This window comes from Malaclemys terrapin, chromosome 8, assembly GCF_027887155.1.
Source record: "Malaclemys terrapin pileata isolate rMalTer1 chromosome 8, rMalTer1.hap1, whole genome shotgun sequence".
NCBI classification, from domain to species: domain Eukaryota; kingdom Metazoa; phylum Chordata; order Testudines; family Emydidae; genus Malaclemys; species Malaclemys terrapin.
This window is the reverse complement of record NC_071512.1, coordinates 14,067,814-14,092,502: the sequence shown is the minus strand read 5'-3', so window position 1 is coordinate 14,092,502 and position 24,689 is coordinate 14,067,814. Positions and strand designations below refer to the sequence as shown.

At 40.2% G+C, this 24,689-nt stretch overlaps 1 protein-coding gene across 7 annotated transcripts in view; it reads left to right on the top strand.

Moving 5' to 3' along the window:
* Positions 1-24,689, top strand: part of RAPGEF6 (Rap guanine nucleotide exchange factor 6) — a 225,085-nt gene that overhangs the window by 16,380 nt on the left and 184,016 nt on the right. The window lies entirely within an intron of this gene.

The following is a 24,689-nucleotide window of genomic DNA, read 5'->3' as shown; positions in this document are numbered from 1 at the left end:
TCTTCTTAGAGTATTTGTCTGCATAGGTTCTAGTGTGGATATGTGCACCCCATGTGCATGAGCACAGAATCTTTTAGCCAGTGCCATCCATTGGGGCTATGCATATGCCCTGTATATTCTCATGCCTCCCTCCAGAGGGTATAAAGAACAGAACAGCCCCAGCTGCCACCTGTTTCATTCTTGCCTCCCGTGGCAGTGCGATAGAACTACACAGCATCCATTTGCTTCCCTGTACAATGTTAGATTAGGTTTAGGCTTTAGCTAAGTAGTTTTATAGTTAATAAGTTTCATGTAGTGCTTGTTGGCAAAAGCTTTATTTTTGTTTGTTTCCTTTGGTACCTAGCTGCATGTCTGATATTGCCTCCTCCTGAGCAGTCTGCTGCTGCTTCAGAAGTGATTATGTCTGCAGAAGTTGTAAAAGTAGCTTGTATTGGAATAGGAACTGGTACAGAGGAAAACAACACTGTGCCATGTGGAAACAACAGTTGGTTGTTTTGGGGACATACTTCCAATAGATCACCAGAGATGTTGATAGGATCTTTCAAGCGTGTTCCTGACTAGGCATTGAGATCAATCAGGACAAATCTGTTTTCACTCCTACTCCATTGATTGAATTTATAGGTGCAAAATTGGACTCTGTGTCAGCCAAAGTTGACCTTCATCAAGAGATTTTGCATTGGGAGTAATCTCATTTCAAAAATTTGCACTTGGCCAAAACTTTGGTGAGTCTGTCTCACTTTAGTAGATCACATGGCAGCTTGTATTTATGAGACTCCACATGCCAGGCTGCTATTCCTAGAGACCTGCACAGATTCAAAATTTGTATCCGTATCTGATCCGTGATCTGCAAACACGGATGCAGATATCTGTTGATATAAAGCGTATATCTGCAGATTTGCAGAGCTCTACCTATTCCTACTTGATATTCTCCTGTTTATACAGCCAAGAACTGCATTAACCCTTTTGGCCACAGTGTTGCGCTGGGAACTCGTGTTCATCTTATCCCATGACATCCAAGTGTTTTTTTTTTTCTTTTTTCCTCCCCAGAGTCATTGCTTCCCAGGATAATAAATACGGCCTGCATTTGTTTCTTCTTAGATGTTTGATCTTACATTTGGCTATATGGAAACACATGTTTGCTTGCACCTAGTTAACCAAGAGATTGATATAGAGCAATCAATGACTTGTTCTCTTCATTATTTACCAGTCCCCCAGTTTTGGTGTTGTCTGCAAACTTTATCAGTAATGATTTTGTTTTCTTTCAGGTCATTGGTAAAAAGTGTAGCGCTAAGCACTGATCTCTGCAGTAGTGGAAAGGAGCACATCTGCTCCATGATGATTCCCCATTTACAATTGCATTTTGAGATCTATAGTTAGCCAGTTTTTAATCCATTGAATGTGTGCCATGTGGATTTTGTATTGTTTTGTTCTAGTTTCTTAATCAAAATGTCATGCAGTACCATGATTTACAGAAGTACATCAATGCTGTTTACCTTTATCAGTCCAACTTGATATTTTTGTTTAAATTACAATTTAGTTTGGCAAGAGATATTTTCCAAAAGCCCATATTAATTGGCATTAACTATATAATCCTCCGTTAATTCTTTACTAATCAAACTTTAAAGATCTACTCTATTTTATCAGCAGTTCCATTATTTTGCCTAGGTTTGGTATTAGGCTTATAGGCCTATAATTAACAGAGTCATCCTGTTTTACCCTTTGTAAATACTGGCACACACTATCTTTCTTCCAGTCCTCTGAAACTTTCCAGTGTTCCAACACTTATTGAAAATGAACGTTAATGGTCCAGAGAGCTCCTCAGCCAGTTCTTTTAAAACACAAGGATACAAGTTATCTGGACCTGCTGATTTAAACAGGTCTAATTTTAGTAGCTGCTGTTTAACATCTTCCTGAGTTACTAGTGGAATGGAAAGTATTTAATCATCCTTTGGTATGAATAAATCATCTGGCTCTTCCCCAAATAGGAACAGAAATTTATTGAATACTTCTGCATTATTATTGACAGTCCTACAATTTCAGTCTAGTAATGGATCAATACCATTGTTAGCATTCTTTCTTGATTGTGGCTTGTTTGGCATCAAGTAAAATGCTCTTAAATAGTTCCCAATTATCAGTCACATTTTTCTGTTTAAAATCTTTCTTCTAGTTGATTTGGGTCAAATTATGATCACTTGCACTTCAGCAACCACTAACTTTTTTCTGTGATCAGTTGCACTTTATCAGTCAGGTTGAGGTCATTCCCCCATGTTGGATACAACACTTCTTGAGTTAGAAAATTATCATCTATAATTGTTAGCAATTCCAAGAATGTTTTAGTACTAGTGACACATTCTGGAAGTTTCATATCTCATATTGAAGGTCCCCAATGATTATTATCTTTTACTTAGAAGTTAAGTAAGTGCTTAAGGAGACTATCAACCTGTTCTTTGGCATAGTTTGGTGGTGTGCAACGGGTATGAACAAGTATGCCATCTTGTGCTTTCAACATTGGCCCATAAGCATTCAAGAGCACTTACTTCTAAGCTCTGTGACTTGGAAACTGATGATGCTGTTTTTGACAGAGTACCACTCCCCTTCCCCTTTTGCCCACTCAGTCCTTCCCAAATAGGTCATAACCAGTGATTTTAGCATTTCAGTCATGCAGATCTTCCCATCAGGTTTCAGTAATACCAACGAGGTTGAATTTATGCTTATGAAGGACCATCTCCAATTCTTCTCATTACCCAGACTCCTAGCATTGGTGTTTAAGAAAGTAAAGAATGTCGTCTTTCCATGTCCCTTGACCTTGGTTAATTTTATTCTCAACATCTTGATCTTGTCCGGAGTGCTCATTTGTTCCTCCTTTACACCGCCCATTTTGCTGTTAAACTCTTGCTAGTTTAATACCCTCCTGACTAATTTGGCAGGGGATAAGCTGGCCAGAAGATTGGTTCTACTTCTCCTGAGATGGAAGCCATCCAGATTGTACAGCCCTCTCTATCTGTAGAAGGTAGACCAGTATTCCCCAACCAAAACCTTATACCACTTGGATAGCCAGCGGTTCAATTAAGAAATCCTTGTAAGGTGTTTTTAATAAAACTGTTATTTAAAAAACAAAACTTCTTGAAAACTTAAAATTGAACTGTCGTCTTCCTAGTTCACGGTCAGCAGTTGAACATTCGGCTTGTTTTTGTAGCTGTGTCACAGCCAGCTCTTGCATTTCTGGAGTCTGAATAAAAAACAATCTTTTTATTACTCTACCTTCCACCACCAAAACATACAATATCACTAGGCATAGAGATAAGGATTTGGGAAAGAGTTTGAAATTACACACTGAATTGATTGATTCAGTGGGGGGAGGGATAGCTCAGTGGTTTGAGCATTGGCCTGCTAAACCCAGCATTGTGAGTTCAATCCTTGAGGGGGCCACTTAGGGATCTGGGGCAAAATCAGAACTTGGTCCTGCTAGTGAAGGCAGGGGGCTGGACTCGATGGCCTTTCAAGGTCCCTTCCAGTTCTAAGAGAGAGGATATCTCCATTAATTTTTTTTTATTATTCTACATGTAATGAATATGGTAGGAGTGGAGGAGGCAGCTTTAGTTCTACACACATGCTTCCTGCTGTAAAAGAAGAGCCCAGGTGCACAAAAGCCAACACAAACATAATTGTCAGCATTTAAAGTGTATAGGAATAGGGTATTTGATATCTCTTCAAATAGGGAGTCCTTGAGAGGTGCTTAATGTGTTCTGTGTTGCAGAACCCGCTAGAAACCCATCAGAACAGCAGCCAGTACATACGTATGTATGGATGTTAAGCCTGGCATTTTTGTGCATATTTAGTAAAGTTATTTGGGACCTAATTGTGCCTGTGTGGTGTCTTCATATCATATTGTTTTCAGCAAATAACTGTTAAATGTCTTTGTTCAAAAGCAGAAATGTGCCTTTTAATTCTGTCTGGGACTACTGAAAAAACACTTGAATATAAGAACAGCCATAATGGGTAAGACCAAAGGTCAATCTAGCCCAGTTTCCTGTCTTCTGATAGTGGCCAATGCCAGGTGCTTCAGAGGGAATGAACAGAACAAGTAATCATCAAGTGATCCATCCCCAGTGACCCATTCCCAGCTTTTAACAAACAGATGCTATGCAGGGACACCATCATTGCCCATCCTGGCTAATAGCCATGAATGGACCTATCCTCCATGAATTTATCTAGTTCTATTTTGAAACCTGTTAGTCTTGGCCTTTACAACACCCTCTGGCAGAGTTCCACACATTGACTATGAATTGTGTGAAGAAATACTTCCTTGTGTTTGTTTTAAATCTGCTGCTTATTAATTTCATTTGGTGACCTCCTAGTTCTTGTGTTATGAGAAGGAGTAAATAACACTTCCTTATTTACTTTCTCTACACCAGTCCTGGTTTTATAGACCTATCATCGTATCCCCTCTTAGTCGCCTCTTTTCCAAGCTGAAAAGTCCCAGTTTTATTAATCTCTCCTCATAATAAGGAGGTCTGATGTGACCTCTTATGGATAAAATTGAATAGCACAGAAAAAGCTTTGCATTAGTTGTTGGACCAATCTCTGGGGTACCATGCTTCAGATTAGTGTTGATTTTCAGAGAATTGAGAAGTTGAGCATGTTGCATAGTGTCCATATCTCTTGACTCCCCCTCACCTTCCCCCCACTTCCCAGTTTGATCCTTAACAGTCTCTGCGTTTTTTGGTATTTGGTGGTGCACTGTGTGAAAAGTAGATAGGTGGAGCATAGGTAGCTGCATTACCTGGTGGACAGAGCACAGGATCAGGAACTAGAAATTCCTGAGTACTGATGCAGTCTGTGGCCTTGGTCGCATTGGTGGTGGTTTATCTGTTTTCTCCATCTGTGAATTGGTGATGCATACTTAACTTTCTTTGGTTAGGATTACTTTTCTGACTCTGTTTTATTAATAGGCAGCAGGTTTAAAACAAACTGTATTCTTCATATACATATACTCAAATAATTAAAAAGACCCTCAACTTGAAACTGATGAGTTGAAAAAGTGAGTTCAGAATATACTGAGGTACTATACCTGCATCCACTCCCTTGCCAGTCACATTTATAAAAATACTTGACGGCAAGGGAGTGGGTGCAGGTGTAGTACCTCAGTTTATTCTGAACTCACTTTTTCAACTCATTAGATTTCAAGTTGAGTGTCTTTTTAATTATTTGAGTATATGTATATGAAGAATACAGTTCTCAGTTTGCATCCTGAAACTTGTGTGTGTGTGTGTGTGTTTGTGTGTAACATCGGGTCATGGTATGTGTGATGCTGGCAGACTAGGTGCCAGCTCATGCCAAGACCCCTATGCCTCAACTCAACACTGACCAATACATACTTGGAAATCAGTCTGACTCACCTGTTTGTTAGCATTGTTAAAATAGATCTTAAGTTTATAAGAATGTGTTTAGACTTTATGAAATACTTATAGGATGCTGCAAGTATTAATATCACTTATAACATCTGTACCCCATATTATTAGGTTACATTAAGTGTTTACAATGTAAACCTCTGTAACTGTGTAACTCACCAAACAGGAGGTAATGTAAACTAATGTAAAATGCTGGCTTCCTACAGGATGTGTTAGGTTCTGCCCACAAGAAGACCCATTGAAATCAAATGAGCCATTGTGAAACATCAAAGAACAAAGACTTTAATTGGATTCTCTTCCCCTGCCCCCCTCCTCCAATGAAGAGGAGATGTGCAGTGAACACACCCCATCATCTTGAAATCAGGGAGGAAGGGAATAAAAATTCCTGAGAAGAAGAAACCAGATCTTTATGCTGCTTTGACTCCAAGGGACAAGGATTACCAAGCATAAGTGAAAGATCCCCAGTGCTAGGCTTACATTAGCCCTAAAGGACATATAGAATTTGCTTATTACAGAAGCTTCTATCACCTTTTGGACCCTAAGACTGTAACTCATTTGTGTGTGTATGTTTACCTGCTTTAACCTTGTAAATAACTCTTATTTCTTTTCCTTAAATTAACTAAAGATTTATTAACTATTATACAATTGGCTACAAGTGTTGTCTTTGGTGCAGGATCTAAGGTGCAATTGACCTGGAGTTGGTGACCGACTCTTTTTGGGGACTGTGAGTAAACTGAATATTGTTTTGACTTTTGCTGTAAGGGACCGTCTGTTACAAAGGCAAGCTTGTCTAGGTGGCAAGAGAGACTGCAGTACCCAAGTGACTGCGACTGCATGGTTAGGCAGCTATAGTTCTGAGGGCTTACACTTGATACTTGGTGAAATTGAAGTGTAGCATTCACAACCAGTTTGGGATTTGTGCTCTGCTTCTTAACAGTCAACCTGAGGTTGGTACTCATGCTCTTGAGCCAATCCAGACAGCTTGACAGTATGGAAGAGTTGAGAACCACTGAAGTAGAGCATGCCGTACTTAAGAACAGCAAAATTTTAATTTTCAAACTTCTGGTGATGTGGTTTGTATTTATCTGTTTATAATGATAGGGTAGATATTGTTCGGTGATTTTTTGGTGCAGGTAAAGCTAGTGACTCTTCCTGTTAATGAACTTTATCCTATTTTTGACTGGGCACGCACGCGTGTGTGAGTGTGAAGAGATTTTAGCTGGAGTGGCTGCAACAGAATTTTGATTATACCAAATCTGGACTGCGTTTCTGTTGCACCTCTTAGGAGGAATAGGGGCTGACTAATGTGGCTTTAAGCCACTTTTGTGCTCTGCTGCTACTACATGAGCTGGAGAGGCTCCCAGCATAATTTAAGACAGCCCCGGAGGCCTAAGTTATCATAGCTTCGCTGGACTGCCCTCTATGCTGCAATGCTGTGTGCTGTGTCCATGCCTCCCTATGCCAGGGGCGAGGGTCCTTGGAAGTCCGCTTTACATCTGTCTTTGCAGCGCTTGCAGAATCCTTCCCAGCTGAATGTGGGCTCTTTAAGGCCCTTTGAGCTGACATAAAGGGTCTGGAATGCAGGTGAGGAAGATCTTGCCTCTGGTGCGTCTGTTGTTTTTATGCTGTTAATGAAAAAGCTGGTAGAATGTTTCCATTTTTACAAAATACTTCCTTCAATTTCAATCTTGGCACTAGAACTGTGTAAAATAACTGACTTTTCAGTTAACTGTCAGATCTGAAAAAAAAAATGTTTCAGGTTGAACCAAAACAGATTTTTTTTTTTGCAATTTTTAACAATTGAAAAAGTTGGAAAAGCTTAATTTGGGTCCAGCCCAACCTGAAATTAAATGTTTTTATTTTGGGTACTTACAATAAAAGAAAAGGAAATGGAGGGCTAGACCACAAAGCCACAAGAGGAGGTAGTGGTTCTGCTCCTCCTTTATAGGGCACTTAGCTTGCATATGGGAGACCCAGGTTTGAATCCTTGCTCTGGAGCAAGAACTGGAATCCGTGTGTTCCCCTCTGAGAAGAGTGCCCCAACTATCAGGCTATTGGCTTCTCTGGGGTGGACTCTATCTTTCCTCTTGAAGATGTTCCACTTCAGCCCAATGACTATTCAAGAATTTTATACAGAAAGTGAGAGAATGACTCTAGTCCAATAGTTAGGGCACTCACCTGGGAGGGGGGAACACCTGGGATTCCAAACCTGAGTCTCCTGGATTCCAGCTAAGTGCCCTAATCACTGGGTTATTGGGCATAAAGGGGCGAGGGACCATCACAACCACCTCTTCTGGTGGCTTTGTGAATAGCTCCCAAATCTAGCCCCAAAAAATCAAAATGTTTGATAATATAGAAAGAGTTTGTGTTGACACTTCTGACTTTTTTTGTTATGAAAATCAATGAGCAAAAAATCTACATGAATTCACAAAACATTTTAGTTGACCTGAATCTGCATTTTTCAGAGAGAAGAAAGTTTTCAGCTGAAAAATTTTACTCAGCTCTACTTGGCACCTTAAGCAACAAGAGACAGACCTGTTGAAAAATCTAATTAGTTATGTTAATTAAAAATATACCTTAACTGGATGCAACATGGTGACTTTTTTGGGGGGGAGGGTCTATAAAAGGCTTTTCATACAGATGATAGAGGTTAATACACCTGCATACAGTGGTTATAAGAGTTCCATCATCCTGATATCAGATCTTGTGTTGACTGTTCTAATATTTATTACACAAAATTTAATTTCCTTCCAGACTCAATATTTTTTATTTGCTCACCTTTATGTAGAAGTCTTTAGTGATGCATAACAAAATCTTAATTGTATGTGATGGTTATATAAATTATGCAGGATTCCTAAACCATTGAAATAAATCCTAGCACTAATATTATGGTGAAAAAATTGCAGCAAAGAGACTTTTTTCTCTGTATTCATAGAATCATAGAAGATTATGGTTGGAAGAGACCTCAGGAAATCATCTAGTCCAACCCCTTGCTCAAAGCAGGACAAACCCCAACTAAATCATCCCAGCCAGGGCTTTGTCAAGCCGGGCCTTAAAAACCTCTAAGGATGGAGATTCCACCATCTCCCTAGGTAACCCATTCCAGTGCTTCACCACCCTCCTAGTGAAATTGTTTTTCCTAATATCGAACCTAGACCTCCCCCACTGCAACTTGAGACGGTTGCTCCTTGTTCTGTCATCTGTCACCACTGATAACAGTCGAGCTCCATTCTCTTTGGAACCCCCCCCTACAGGTAGTTGAAGGCTGCTATCACTCTTCTCTTCTTCAGACTAAACAAGTCCAGTTCCCTCAGCCTCTCCTTATAAGTCATGTGCCCCAGCTCCCTAATTGTTTTTGTTGCCCTCTGCTGGACTCTCTCCAATTTGTCCACATCCTTTCTGTAGTGGGGGGCCCAAAACTGGACTCAGTACTCTAGATGTGGCCTCACCAGTGCCGAAAAGTGGGGAATAATCACTTCCCTCAATGTGCTGGCAGTGCTCCTACTAATGCAGCCCAATTTGTTGTTAGCCTTCTTGGCAACAAGGGCACACTGTTGACTCATATCCAGCTTCTTATCCACTGTAATCCCCAGGTCCTTTTCTGCAGAACTGATTCTTAGCCAGTCGGTCCCCCATCTGTAGCAGTGCATGAGGTGGTTCTGTCCTAAGTGCAGGAATCTGCACTTGTCCTTGTTGAACCTCATCAGATTTCTTTTGGTCCAATCCTCCAATTTGTTTAGGTCACTCTGAACCCTACCTCTACCCTCCAGCGTATCTACCTCTCCCCACAGCTTATTGTATCTGCGAACTTGCTGAGGGTGCAATCCATCCCATCATCAATGAAGGTGTAGAACAAAACCAGCCCCAGGACCGACCACTGGGGCACTATGCTTGATACCGGCTGCCAACTAGACATAGAGCCGTTGATCACTACCAGTTGAGCCCGATGAACTAGCCAGCTTTCTATCCACCTTATAGTCCATTCATCCAATTCCTACTTTGTTTAACTTGCTGGGAAGAATACTGTGGGAGACTGTATCAGAAACTTTGCTAAAGTCAAGATATATCACGTCCACCGCTTTCCCTATATCCACAGAACCAGTTATCTCATCATAGAAGGCAATCAGGTTTGTCAGGCATGATTTGCCCTTGGTGAATCCATGTTGACTGTTCCTGATCACCTTCCTCTCCTCCAAGTGATTCAAAATGGATTCCTTGACAACCTGCTCCATGATTTTTCCAGGGACTGAGGTGAGACTGACCGGTCTGCAATTCCCCGGATTCTCTTTCTTCCCTTTTTTAAAGATGGGCACTATATTTGCTTTTTTCCAATCATCTGGGACCTCCCCTGATCACCACGAGTTTTCAAAGATAATGGCTAATGGCTCTGCAATCACATCAGCCAACTCCCTCAGCACTCTCGGATGCATTAGATCCGGCCCCATGGACTTGTGCATGTCCGTCTTTTCTAAATAGTCTTTAACCTGTTCTTTCACCACTGAGGGCTGCTCACCTCCTCCCTATATTGTGCTGCCCGGTGCAGCAGTCTGGGAGCTGACCTGTTTTAGTCTTGGTTCCACCGTGCTTGAGATACCTGTGGCAAAACAGCAGCTGTTCTGTTACCTTGATAATGGTGTATAGTGCATACATAGGGGAGCAAATATAGATTAGACAAAAGGATCACTTAGAGTGAGAATTGTACATATTGTGTGGAGGCTACTTGTGTTATATATGGGAAAATCAATTGCTCTGATAATGGGACATAATAGTTGCACAAAATTGGATTAATATTTCTACAGCAAGTAGTGGTGACTGGATGGTAAACCGCTTTCAACAACCTATTTTTATCTGGAATATGCTTATCATCTAGTTTAAGGTTGCAAGTGTGTATTGCAATCTCTTCCTCATAAAGAAGCAGCGGTCTTCTGAAGACCTCCTATTTTTTTACCAAAGTGCTTCAATTGTTATAAAAACTTGATGCACTTATCTTAGTTTAATCTCACAATTTTGGAATTGACGTCTCTAACTTCAGAGTGTAAATAAAGTATATTTGGCCAAAAAAGCTGCTACAAGTTCAAGTGCTTGTGCTGTATAAAAGAAATTGGTGATCTTGGTCAAGTTCCCATTCCTCAAGTGCCTATATTGCAATTGGTGATGGCCCATGTGCTTGGAGACTGAAGTGCCCATTTCACTCCCTTTCTTTTGAGGTAAGTGCTAAAGCGTGTTAATGGGATGGTGTCTGGAAATATAGAGTGCTCTACTTTTCTAAACTTTATCTGATAGATCCATCATGTGCTTCACATCTAAAATACTTTGCTCTTCCTATATGTGCAGAACTCTCATTAGGAATTCTACACTTGGAGGGCAATTTTGCTTTTTAATTAGTTTAGAGCTTAAATGCTGACACCAAATAACTTTGAAATTAAAACAACAAAGAACCCATCTCTGGATTCTTGGTGGTGGTGTTTAATTTAAACGCCCATCCCCCCCATTTTTTATAAATGTAGTTTGTCCTGAGGTATGATCAAGGTTGAGACTGGACTTCAGATACTCAAACCTCTGTATAAGCTGCCCACTTTAAATCTCATTTCTCTGATTCTGAATGTTAGCTTTCCACCTGCAGGGCCTCAGTTCTTGCTATTTCACTTTACTGCATTGAGAGAGACCTCATCCTTTTGATGACAGCCTGGCAGCAGAGCTATAAAATAACTAAACATTTTGATACCATATTACCAGTTCCTGTATCATCCTCTTAGCAGCTCCAGTTGCATCCTCCAGAACCAGTTTATTTAATTTCATGACTCTGTTGTGGGATGCTAGAAGAGAATTGTGAAGTAAATCCAGAAGTGACACGTTCTGTGGAACTTGAGAAAATACTATTTTATTTTTCCAGTTTTAGTTCTGCTGCTGCCTAATCTTTGGTTCTCTGCTCTTATGGCATGAAGTTCAACTGCATGAACACCTGAGGTTCAAACCACCAGTGACACTTCACATCCCTACCAAGGGCAGCCTGTTGCCCTTTTGTGAGTGGGGAACAGGGAATGATTAAGAAACAAGTATTATGGAGTGGGGAAGATAGAAAAAGAGCAAGGGGAGACAAAAAGAAAGGAAAAGAAAAGATGGTAGCAACTGTTACCAGGGCATGGTAGGAGAGATGAGGATAGGAACTTTATTTTTTTATATAAATAATGTGGCAGTGCCTAAAGCCATTAGCTCTATTATGCTAGCCACTGTTTTATCGCACAACAAAGAAACTCCCTGCCCTGAAAAGCTTACTCTGTAAGTATATCAGTCGTGTGTGTGTGTGTGTGTGTGTGTGTGTGTGTGCGCGTGCGCGGGGAGGGTCAATTACATTATTCCTTTTTTAATTAATATATATTAAATAGAAGAGATGAGTTAATTTTATGTGTTAGAATAATGGGGAAAAACTTTCACAGTGGGCAGTGTCTTAGTATATTATATTAGTCTGTTATAGCTCTAATTTGTGATTCTATAATATTCCATTGGCAAGTACCACTGTTCCTTTTGTTTAAAAGTAACAGAGTATTTATTTTAGAATATGTTTTTTGGCTACTTTTTACTCTGATCTTCCCACCTTCTGTTCTGTTCTGGTAGTGTTCTCCCCTTCAAATGTTGTCCATCAATCTGGTCCTCCTCTTCTCTCCTGCACCCCTGAGCATCCTCTCATGCTGGTAGAACCAGACCCCTGGATGGCTAGAAAGCCCAGAAATCTCTAGAAATAACTGGAAACGAGGAGAGAGCTAGCACCATGTGACAAGCCAGCTTTCTTTGGTTCACCAACCTATTGTATGGACCACAGTTTGGGATCCATTTGTACCACTTTGGAGCGTGGTGCTTTACAGGTACATCAGGCTTTACCCTGATGAGCTTACAATTCATGTTAGACAAACTTAGGTTGGTAGAAAAGTGGGAGGTAGTAGTAAAAATGGAAAGGGAATACTGTCTTTGGGAGTGTTATGTTCGAGGAAAGCAGATTAAATATACATTTTTGTGTATAGGTTTTCTTCGTAAATTATCATCCTCTGTTAGAGAGGTTAATGCCAGGATATTGTCTGAAGAACATAATACTAGCTCTGAAGTTGTTGAACCAGTTTATTTCATACAAACACTTCAGGGTGAAGTCTGCTCAGGCAGTGACCTCTAGCAGCAAATCTCTGCAGACTCTTGTCTCAGTTTTATAAGATGTACCTCAAGTCATTTTGAGCCTACTCATGTATGCGTTACCTACTGTACCTCCATCCTAAGACAGGACGTTATTGCACTCCTTGCTATTATTACTTTGGCTATTTCATTCTGCAGACGACTCTGTAAGACATCTTCGTATGGCCCCCCTATTCTGCAAAATCCAGTCCCTCGCTGATTGAGTCTCGGTGTTTAATTCAGTACACTTTCAAGCTTTTTTGGATCACCACTGGGTCATTTTGTGAGTTGCTGCTTGTGTTTGGGGCTTGAAAAACTGTTCACCGATGTTGAGCAAGTGGGCTTCAATTGTTGGTATTTTTTGTGTGTGTTATAAGCTTTCATTAAATTAAAAAGTTGACAGCCCTGACTAGGGAAGGGTGTGGGGCAGTTCAGCAAGGAAGTGTTGATTTAGTACATCTCATGCTATCCCTCTTGGCCAGGGCGAATCTTGTGGAGTATAGTGTTTAACTTTGAACATAGTTCTTTCCTGGTGTAAACTTCAAAGGAGGCATGGCCTGCCTTCCATCTGGCAGAAAATGTGTAGATTTCAATTCTTGCACCAACCTCAATGAACATGTCCCTAAGTAGTTAAACTTGTGGAGAGAGAATAGCACCTAAAAAGTGTCCTAAAGAATTTAAATTTATTATTTTCTTCTCTTTATCACTTACACTATACGGAAAGAATTTGGGAGTAACTATTTTTATAATTGGCATTAAGCAGAGAATAAAGGAAATCAGGCAGATTCCAGTCTTCTATGAATTAAGAGAAGGGGACGCAAGGAAAAACATGAACCACACTGAGTAACATTTCCTCTTTCCTGTTCCACCCCTGAATGGATGACAGTAAAGTCTTTATTGAGAGTGACAGGATTCCTAAATACAAGATGCATTCCATCTGTACAGAGGTGCATGCTGAGACAGCATAAGGCAGGCAATCACAGAAGACTGGAAGGAAGCCTGCCATTTGTTTCTTATGTAACCTTCTGTCTGTGCTCCAAGAAATGCTTTTTTTGCTTTTCTGAAAGCTGTGTATCTAAATTTGAGGAATCTACTACATGAGCCAGAGGAATTCAGCTTTTGCCTAACATCAAGTTAAAGCCCCTGCAATTCTGTTCCATTTTATGTTTTTAGCCCTATCTTACTATATCCCCTCCTGGTTCTCTTCTCCCATTTTTTTGGGCAGCGCTAGCCCATTGTGGTCTACAGCAGAGGGAGATTGTGGCAGCTTTCAACTGTGCTACCTCCTCCCTGACAGACTTTCTTCCTTATGTATACAGGCAAGGTCTGCACTAGCACTTGAGTGACAGATATTTGGTAAGACTATTACTACCATGTTGGCTTAATTGCTGTCTTAAAAGCAGAATGTAGTATAATAAAGTGGCTTCATTTTTGTTAAAGATAAACTGAAAAGGATTTTTAAAAACACTGTTTTTTTTTTAAATCGCATATAAAGAGAGCATCAAAAGTATCTCTTTAAATGTTTCTTGTTTTTATCCTAAATATCATGAATGCCAAACCTGGTTTTTGGTTCTCCGGGAGAATCCTTTGAGGGATTTGTTCAACGTTGTGAGCTCTGACACTGTAACCAAAGGGGGTATTGATAAAGTTACAACCCAATGCCTGTATCCTTATTCTGAAGTTTCATGCCCTCTCACATTTTCTGTCCTAAACTTATCCATTTGCTTTCTGTTGAGCTGTGGAAATGATGCAGTGTAGCATTGTTAAGGTTTTTTCATCTGGAAAAGTAAGTGTGTGTGTGTATTCAGAATTTACCATTATCATATTATCTATGACCAGCAAATTCTGACTCTCTACCCCTAGAAGGTTGTTCACTAAAATGAGAGGTGGAGGAAGTTAGAGATGGAGGAGATAATAGGAGGCAATGGTGCAAAACTTTTGAAAGTTGATTAGCCTTATCTGTTTGAGTGATGACTAGACAGGGATAAACTCTTCCTCTTTAAGGGGCAAGTTAGGAGTCTCACTACTGAGGTAAGAAATTTAACTTATTAAAAGCTAACTTGAATAAACTTCAAAGAAGGCTGTCTAAATCACTTTTAGCCCTAGGACAGTAATAATTTGTGCTTCAACAAGTTTCCTGGATTAATAAACAAACTTCGACTGTTCTGCATTGTTTGGCACATTGCTGAAGAGAAATAATACGTAACAGTAATCCTTTCTTGGCAGTAGCTCTTGGTACATCAGTTACAGCACTACATTCCACTCTTGGAAAAACCCAATTCCTGGTCATAACATTTTTAAGGAAATGCTATTGACAAACCCAGAGATGCCTCTTAAAATGATCACTTCCACAATTACTGTATTTGTTTTCCTTACTAGTAATTTGGAGGTTCTCTTGACTGTTTACATAAAAATAGCTTGGAGTAAGAGCTTCTTATTTACTATAGTGAAAATGAAAAAACCACCAACCAGAACTGCACTGTCAGGTGTCCTGCCCACTTTTCAGATGTTTCTGGATTCTAGTAAACCTAACCCCATGACATTTCACAACTCCACCCACTTCCCCCTGTTTACCATCCAGTGAAAATAGATTCTACCCAACTTCCCTTTCTTCAGTGACTGAAGACTCCATCCACTCTGCTCCACCTCTAGATTTTTTTTTTTTCTCCACGGATCTGTAACTTCTGTTTCCTGATGAGCCTAACTGGTATAATAAAAGCCCTCAAGTTCCAGTAACATCTTCATTAATTTTTTTAGACTAGTTTTCATAGACTGAAGCATGTACATGGATGTAACATTTGAAATAAAGTAATAGAAATATCATGTTTTTAATTTTAGAGTGAGGAAAGTACAGAACATAGGGAAGGGTTAAAAAAAAATCTGATAACTCACATAGATGTATGTGGCTTTCCTCCCCCCTCCCCAGCTCTAGGTAGATTTCAGTTGTCTTGGGAAGGGAGGAGTATCCAAAGAGGGTGTTGTAAAGGAATGGAGTAGAGATGGGAGGATAGGCTAATAGGGTGGGGTTGTGGGGAAATTGTTTAAAACTGACTAGCTATTTAGTGTGTTTCCAATAATGTTGTTGCGTTTTGATATACTCCCTTTTGTAGTGATAGAGCTTTACTTACTTTTATGCTATTTTTTTCTTCATTTTGGTGTTCTTGGTACCCTTTCTACTATGACTAGGGCTGCATGTTTTCCATAGGAGGTGAGGGGGAAGTCAGTTACTGTAATTTTTTTTCTATTTGTCCCTGACTTTTTTTTCCTTTTTCTCCAAATGGTGTCTGATGAATTGCCAGGCCAGGTGAGGAAAAAGACGCAGGGCAACAAGCCTTTCCTGCCCTGCTACGCAGCACTCACCTTGGGCAATGATGGCTCCTGTTTTGTGCATGAAAGAGACAGAGAAACCTGAGTTGTTCTGTGACTCCGTGGACTAGGTTGTAATGCCTGGAGTAGGGTGCCAGGCAGGCCGAGCCTCGCGGGTAACAGCAGCTGCTGCCCACCGTGAGTGCAGTGCACCAAGATGGGCTCATCTTCCAACCCCTAATCCTGGTCTCCCCTTCTCACTGGGCAGGATTAGGGTTGCAGTGCTGGGATGGAGGATGCTGCTGCTGCAGATGGGTAGTATCCCCTGGGTGGATCACAGAGGGCTCCATTTTTAAATTGGAAATCAGTAAGCAGTCATGGTAAATTTAGTAAATTTATTGTGGTTCCTCTTCTTCTTTTTTTTTTTTTTTTAGTGGGGGGAAAAAAAAATGCCATGACAAATCAGCAGCCCTAACTAGGACTCTTAAGATTATCAGCCTGGTTTGTTTAACTGGCATTATTTTTTGAAATTGAATTGTACATTTTATAAAAATTCCCAATCTTGTTTTCAGTTTTATAAAAACTGTATAAATGAAACTGATGTCCATTAACGTGATTAAAAATTTTCTGTAGAACAGCTTGTTAGTATGAAACTACATTGAATTTCCAAAAACATACGATCTATTTCCACTAGGTGGCCACCTAACCTGTGATTAATCTATAGATGGATCAATTGAGTAGAAATGTGATTAAATCCATCCTCCTATGGTTTCTCAGCTTTCTAGAAAAATTTTTATACAGAAAGCTAACTTTTATAGAAGTGATGGCGTCTGCGCAATTAGGAATAAAAGAAATTATAACCAATTCACATAAATCTTTTTGCAGAAAACTTTCCTAAAAAATAAGTCCATATATGACATGATGGGAAAAGAATCTGGATAGACAAATTACGCTAGATGGAAGGGGGTTTGATCTAGAAAAGTAGACCAGCCATCTGTCCGTAGTATGATGAAAGAAAATTTCTTTAAGATACTGTTTCAGTGGTACCTCACACCTGTCAGGTTAAAAATTATATATAGATTGAATGGGGATAAATGTTGGAGAAGTTGTGGTGAAAGGAGACTTTATGCAAATATGATGGACATATCCTGTTGTTGGAGAGTATTGGGATGGAATTCATAAACAAATATCGCAAATTTGTTGAATATTTGTTACCAAGTGATCCTTTGGTTAGCCTCCTGGGGCTTCCAGCAGAAATGGTTACACAAAAGGAAATGAAGAACTAATCTCTCATCTTCCAGTAGTAGCTACTAGGGTACTGAGAGCATCTCATTGAAAAAAAGGAAAATAGTCCAACTATAGAGGAATGGTTTAAAAAAAACCTGGGTGGTTGTTACAGAAGAATTTAAATACCAATTACATACCCAGAAACATAGATGGAGGACAAATACATACTTAGATATTTGGTTACTGTTTATTTAATATTCAGAAAAAGTACATTCATCTGGAAAAGAAAAAAAGCACATCTGTCCAGTTTTAATATTAACATTCGCTAGACATGCCTCTTCTGTTAGATATGTGTTAGAGATTTCACTCAACTTAATAACATGTCATAGGTGGTGTAATTATGCTTACTTTGTAATATGGTAACACCTGATGTATAGATTGATGTCTATTACTATATAATGTCTCTTTAAACAAAAGCTCACTGTTGTAACAATTGTTTTATTTCTGATACTTACAAGGCAAGGATTTGTAAACCTGTTAATACTTCCTAAATACATAGTAAAAAAACCAAGAGCCACCTGTATTAGTAACTTGTATTAACATGTAACCTCCTGACAAATGTATTGTTTGAGTTCTGTTATAAGAGGCTATTTTAAAAAAAGTGTTATACATGACGTTACTGGTGGAAACTCATCAAAATAACGTACGTAAAATTTAATTTCATCAGCAGAAATGATTCAACATTGACAGCAATGTTTGCATACACCCAATGTGTTGGGGTGTGTGTAGGTGTGGGGTGGGGGGAATGTTTAACTGACTATAAACCATTGCCTTTTATGAACTTATTGCTTTAATTAAGGCAGAAGTTGGAGCCTGTAGATCCAATATATTCAAAATACTGTAGCAAAAGCAAGAAAATAAATTCACAATCCCAATGGACACATTCTGTAGATTAACCTTCCTACTCCATGGCATGCCAATAATTTCTCATGTTACCCACATCAAAGAAACAGTTGATTCTTTAAAATGAAAGAATTTTTAGGGAAAGAGTAGTGACTGATCTCTGTAAACACTTCTAGCTTGTAGTAGCCTATGAGTAAGTAGGCTATAAATACAATTAAGTGGAAGGTCTATGGAATGTGCGGTGAACAGCATTGACTTTTAACTAGTAGCCTAGTCAACATAGGTCAGACTCATTACACTGTTGATGTGTAATGATACTGAGAAGATATGAAGGGCTAACTTAGCTTCCTCTCATCTTCCTGCTCTACCCTAGTATAGGTGGTGGTCTCATCTCTGCAGGCACACTTCTCTCAACAGTCTAAAGATGAAATGTGTGAGATGCCTCTGAAATGAGGGATATTGTCCTACAGTTGAACCACCTTGAAAAAAAGTTTTGCCTCATTCATCCATTAACCTTTTATTTGTCAGGTACCTAAATAAGGTAGTGGTAGGATTCCAGGCAGTTCTTGGTCCTGTTTCCCAGCTGCAACCATTTCCGAATTGGTGCTGGCATGTGTGAGCTTCAGCAGATTGTTTGGCTTGGCCCTCAGTGGCAGGGTAGGAGGGTGGGATGAAAGGACAGATGGCTCAGCTTCACAGTTGCATGTGGTGCCTGGCAAATCAGAGCAGCAGTAAGAGAGACAGCCAGTGGGGTGATGTTTCCCACGTGGGTTCAATCACCCCTCCAAGGAGCAGGGAGGTGCTGAACTAGCTCTCTAAGGGCTGGTCCACACTAACCCCCCACTTCGAACTAAGATACTCAACTTCAACTACCGTTATTCGCGTAGCTGAAGTCGAAATATCTTAGTTTGAACTTACCGCGGGTCCACACGTGGCAGGCAGGCTCCCCCGTCGACTCAGTGTACTCCTCTTGTGGAGCAGGAGTACCAGCGTTGACGGCGAGCACTTCCGGGATCGATTTATCGCATCTAGACAAGACGCGATAAATCGATCCCAGAAGATCGATTGCTTACCGCCGGACCCGGGGGTAAGTATAGACGTACCCTAAGTGGTTGGCCTATTACTTGTACATATGGCTGTCTGGTCTTTGCAGCTGTTGACCTGTAGAGACAGCAGGACAAGAATGTATGATGTTTTGGGGGCAGGGCATGACGTGACACCTCAAACCTGCAGAAATAAGTGCAATGCAAAGCATAGCTCTTGAAAGAGATTTTTTGAGAAGATGGGATGCTTGGATCTCTTTATTCAAACGATGAGAAAAAGTCTAGGGTGGATCTGGTAGCCTCATCTGAAGTTGCCCGTGAGAAGTGATATCTGCAGGAACTTGAATACTGGAGTGAACTATCTTTTCCACTGTTACTCTAAGACCACCTTTACCAATCAAATCATCTCATATGGAGTTGTAATGAAAGGACAATTTGTAATTTTGCAGGGTCATTCCTGATTGTTAAAACTGTTTCCGTCAAATATTATCTTATCTTCACTCCTGGGCAAGTCTCCCTTTGAGCTGATGTAGTCTTCTGTACAACAGTAGGAATGATGTAATGTTCCTGTTGCAGTGGTATTTAAGCATTGGTGTAATTAGCTTCACCTCCCCTCTTCCCCCCACCCCCCCATTTGGACCTGGCACTACTTTCTCCTAGTACAGGAGGATTGGGAGAATGGGAAGAACTTAGTTACCCTCTAAGGCAAACTTTTTTTTTTTTTTCCTAGCTGTGAGCTGGATCTGAGGTCTGTGGAAGCAAGTCTGCTTTGCCTTCCTAGACTCATGTCATGTTAGAGTGTGTGTGTGTGTTGTGAATGGAAACAATTAAGACAGATGCCTGGTTCGTAACCAAGCCCATCAGCAGGAGATCTCTCAGGCAAGAACTTATTAATTCCTAAAGTATAAAAGCCTTTTTATAACACACAACTTACATTTAAAAATGAGTTTATCAGGTTGTTTTTCCATAACTTATGCCAAATTAACTGTTCAATGAAAAATATTTACTTTAAAGGTATATTCCTTTATAACCTTAATCATAAGTAGAACTATTAGAAGATAGGACTTCAGTGCCTTGCTTGGTTTCAGCCAGACTCGCTAGCCTGCTGCAAACCCAGACCTAGGTCTGAATCACGCCCCCTAACAGCTGTAGGCCTACCTGAAAGCAGCTAACTGAGGTGTTCTGGTCTTTAACATTCAGATGCCCAACTCCCAATGGGGTGTAAACCCAAATAAATCCATTTTACCCTGTGTAAAGCTTATGCAGGGTAAACTCATAAATTGTTCGCCCTCTATAACACTGATAGAGAGAGATGCACAGCTGTTTGCCCACCCAGGTATTAACACATACTCTGAGTTAATTAATAAGTAAAAAGAGATTTTTATTAAATACAGAAAGTAGGATTTCGGTGGTTCCAAGTAGTAACAGACAGAACAAAGTAAGTCACCAAGCAAGATAAAATAAAACACGCAAATCTATTTCTAGTCAAACTGAATACAGATAATCTCAACCTTAGAGATGCTTCAGTAAGTTTTTTTTTCGTCAGACTGGACACCTTCCAGGCCTGGGCACAATTCTTTCCACTGGTACAGCTCTTGTTCCAGCTCAGATGGTAGCTAGGGGATCCTTCATGATGGCTCTCCCCTTTGTTTTGTTCCACCCATTTATATATCTTTTGGCAGGAATCCTTTGTTCCTCTGGGTCTCCCTCCCCCTCCCCCTTCTCAGTGGAAAAGCACTAGGTTAAAGATGGATTTCAGTTCAGGTGACATGATCACATGTCACTGTAAGACTTCATTACCCCTTGCCAGCACACACACATACAGGAAGACAGAGCCATTTGCAGTCAATTGTCCTGGTTAATGGGAGTCATCAAGATTCCAAACCACCATTAATGGCCCACACTTTGCATAATTACAATAACCCCTCAGTTATATTTCATATTTCTAGGTTCAGATACAAGAGTGGTACATTTATACAAATAGGATGATCACACTCAGTAGATTATCAGCTTTGTAATGATACCTTACAAGATACCTTTTGCATGAAGCATATTCCAGTTACATTATATTCACTCATTAGCATATTTTTATAAAATCATATAGACTGCAACGTCACAGGGACAATAGGATTGAGGTCTGTTATTTCTCACCTCTGTATTTTATTTATTTATTTATTTAAAAACATTTTTGCTATTAACAAGCATGTTATCTCTGGAGATACACATCCACAGTTTGAGAACTGCAAAATTAAGCATCTCTGATGGTATCTTCTAGACTGAGCATTGAGTCCCATTGGGTAAATAGAAAGATTAAACTAAATAATCTATACAGAAGCACCTGGAACCCCATAAGATTGGGTCCCTAACCCATGAACTATTGAAACTCATTTACAAAACTTTTCTTAAACATTACATGAATATATTGTCTCATACTATAGAATTAGAATTTATGATCCCTATTCCCTGATGAGATATCTTTGAGCTATAATGTATCTTGATTAAAACTATATTTAGATAGGTTTTTCCCCTCAAAAAGCATTTTATAAAAAAAATCTGATTTTTTTTTTATTTTTTTAGAAATCATTTTTTATCCACCCTGAGAAGAGATCATTATGATAATCTTGTCTGACCTCCTGTGTAGTTTGAACGTCCTTGCTATGCAAGAGTTAAACCAGGTTTAGTGAGGAAGGTGTAATAAAATCCCTGACTGACTTCTTGAACAGAAGGATTGTAAAATATTCTTATTAAGTAACTTTGCCATCTTAAATTTTAAAATACAGCCATTTTGCTCTTGGCATTGTATAATTGCTTTGGTAACTTTCCTATCTGACAGTCTTTCACTAGGACTTCCCTGAAAACCGGCCTTTCTCATGCATTCTTTTACCCACAAAAGTTGTAAACTGCAGAAAACATAGACCCTTTTTAATATTGGCATAAACCATATTCTCACTATCTTAAAAATTGCCAACAGGGAAATAAGTATCCTTTTAACATTCATATATCTTGGTGTAAATAGGTTTTGAATTAAACTGGAGGTTTCTTTTCTTTTTAGGAGTTATCTATTGTTAGTTAATACTTTGTTTTCCCAGTGCTTGTGTCAATTTTAAAATGAAGGAGCACAATAGATTTTATTCCTTCAAGCATATTAACAAAATGGCTATTTAAAAGTCTGGCTGGAGTGGACCAGATCAGTAGAAGTGTCCATGCATATGAGCAGTCTGAGTGGTCATTTGTATGTGCAGTCACTGTGACTTTGCACTTTTTTATATATATAGTATAAAAAATAACTAGCCTCCTAGCTCCCACCTAGCCAATACGACTTTTTAAGCATCTGTTTTCAACAGCTGTCTACAGATTATATAGGCAGAGCTAGTAGTAGTAAGGTTGCCAGACATGTCTCGTAAGACCCTGTTTTTAGTTTCTTATAACTTTTTGTGAAACTTTAACCATTTAGTCTGAAATTTTCCATGCCAGGTGTCTGCCTCAGGCTGCCTCTTTTTCCCGCCAGAAAACTTCAACCAAAATGGCCTACTTGTTTCTGAGAACAAGGCTAGAGGAGGAGACATTGTTTTGCCCCTGTTAAAAATAATACTGGCAACCTTTTCTTTGAACAGTTTTAGCTTTGGAGCAGGGACTTAAAATTTGATAAGGAAATACGGTGTCTTTATGTCTGAGTTGTACCTTTTGCCATCCTCATAACAACCTGCGAAACTTGATCAGGTAATAAGTCTCCAAAAAGTTGTATTTCGCACATGCTCAGTAGAGACTTTCAGTTTTAATCTCTCAAATCTCCAAAGATTGCATCCTCACTGAGCATGCCCAAGCCCATCACAGCTTCTAGTGTTGACCAGACTGTGCATGCACTATCCCCACAGAGCTGCTGAGAGTGTTTTCTTGCCTTCCTTGCAGCAGCATGGAGGCACAGTTATGTTATAATATTAACACTTAAAAAGATGTAATATTAGGAAAAATAAGATTGAGAGATTGTCTTCACGGACAGTTGGCACATAGCCAGGGTGTGAATCTACAGCTCACTAGCTTGCCGCACAGTAACTGGTCATGTGGACCCTGATACCGAGCACTAAAAGTTCTGCAGTGCACTTTGACCCTGCCAGCAGGTAGGGGATCTTGGGGGACAACTACTGCACTGGTGGGGTGCAAAATAAACTTTATTAAGAAAATGCAAAAACAGGAAAAATTCAATAGTGAGGGGTATGGGGTTTGTTAAGGTAGACAATTGGGGAAGGGTTTCTTTTAGTAAATAGGATAGGGGGTTTCAATAGTGGGGTACAATACAGTGGGGTCCAATACAGTTGGTAACACATTTATACTTCAGTGTTAATTGAACAGGTAGCTAACAGTTCCTATGTAAAGGGTGTGTTACAGCAGCATATAACCAACTAACAGCTATGGATAAAATGTGTTAAATAACCAACAACTCTAGGTAAAAATATGTCACAGTGGTGTAAATGTAAAATGTGAGGTGTGTTAGAGAGAAAAAGGGTAACCAATGGGGTTTTATGCTAGACTTCAGTAATACAATTGAGGTTTGGCAGGAGCAGGGTGAGCACGTGGGGGAAGGGATTAAAAGAGAGAGAGAGAGAGAAAGGCAGTGGTAGAGGAGTGAGGCTGGGGTTGGGGGAAGAGGAGCACGTAGTGGAGCAGAGACCAAAAGCAGAGGCGCTGCGGAGGGAGATTTAAACTCAGGGAGACACAGAGAGCAGACAGGCTGCAAGTTTAAACAGCAGAGAGACTGCAACGAGTGACTGGGGAGCTCGGGGGGGAGACACGGGCAAGCTTGGGGGGGGGGGTTAGGGCAGCGGGAAGACAGACTTAACCACAATTATACAGAACACAGTAAAATCTTATCTATGATCTAACTTAACCAAGACTACACAAATTAGCAAGTAACAGAACACAATACAACAGTTTTTTTTAAACCTAATTTACAGAGCACAATACGAACAATTCTTTAAACCTAACTTAACCACAGCTATGCAAAATGAAATTACAACTTATCTAGACTAAGAACCTGATTCTAATAGGTGCACCTTACACTATGCCGCTTCTTTGATCGGGACGGGGAGCAGTCCCAGAGGGCAGAGTGGTGTGTGCCCAGGGTACAGCCCCGGGGGTGGTGGTGGGGATTAACTAGTGGTGGCTGCAGCAGTGGGGTGGCTGCAAACCGGCAGCCCAGGATACAGTCCAGGAAGGCACAGCCTAGCAGCAGCACAGGCTTATTTCCAGCAGCAAAGGCGCTGCGGAGCAAGAAACAGATTACAGATACAGACCAAGGAGTTAGCTTGGGTCTGTCTGCTGGGGAAACAAGGCCAGCAGTTAGGACAGGGGAAGTTTGCAAAAGGGAGTTCTTACCAATCCCCAGGACAGCAGCAAGCACAGAGACAGGAACGGCAGTAGTATTGGAGGATGGAGAGAGTGTTAGCCAAATAGGGCCCGTTTCCCCCCGGAGCTTACCTAATTACACCAAGGAGGCACGGAGAGACAAGAAGTCAGCTGAGAGGGTGCTCCTCGACTCATGCCAGAAGAGACACACCTTACATGGCCGAACAGGCCCTTTTTATAACCAGTAACAAACAACTCAGTTCTCATCCTTTTTACGTCATTATGCTGACCTATA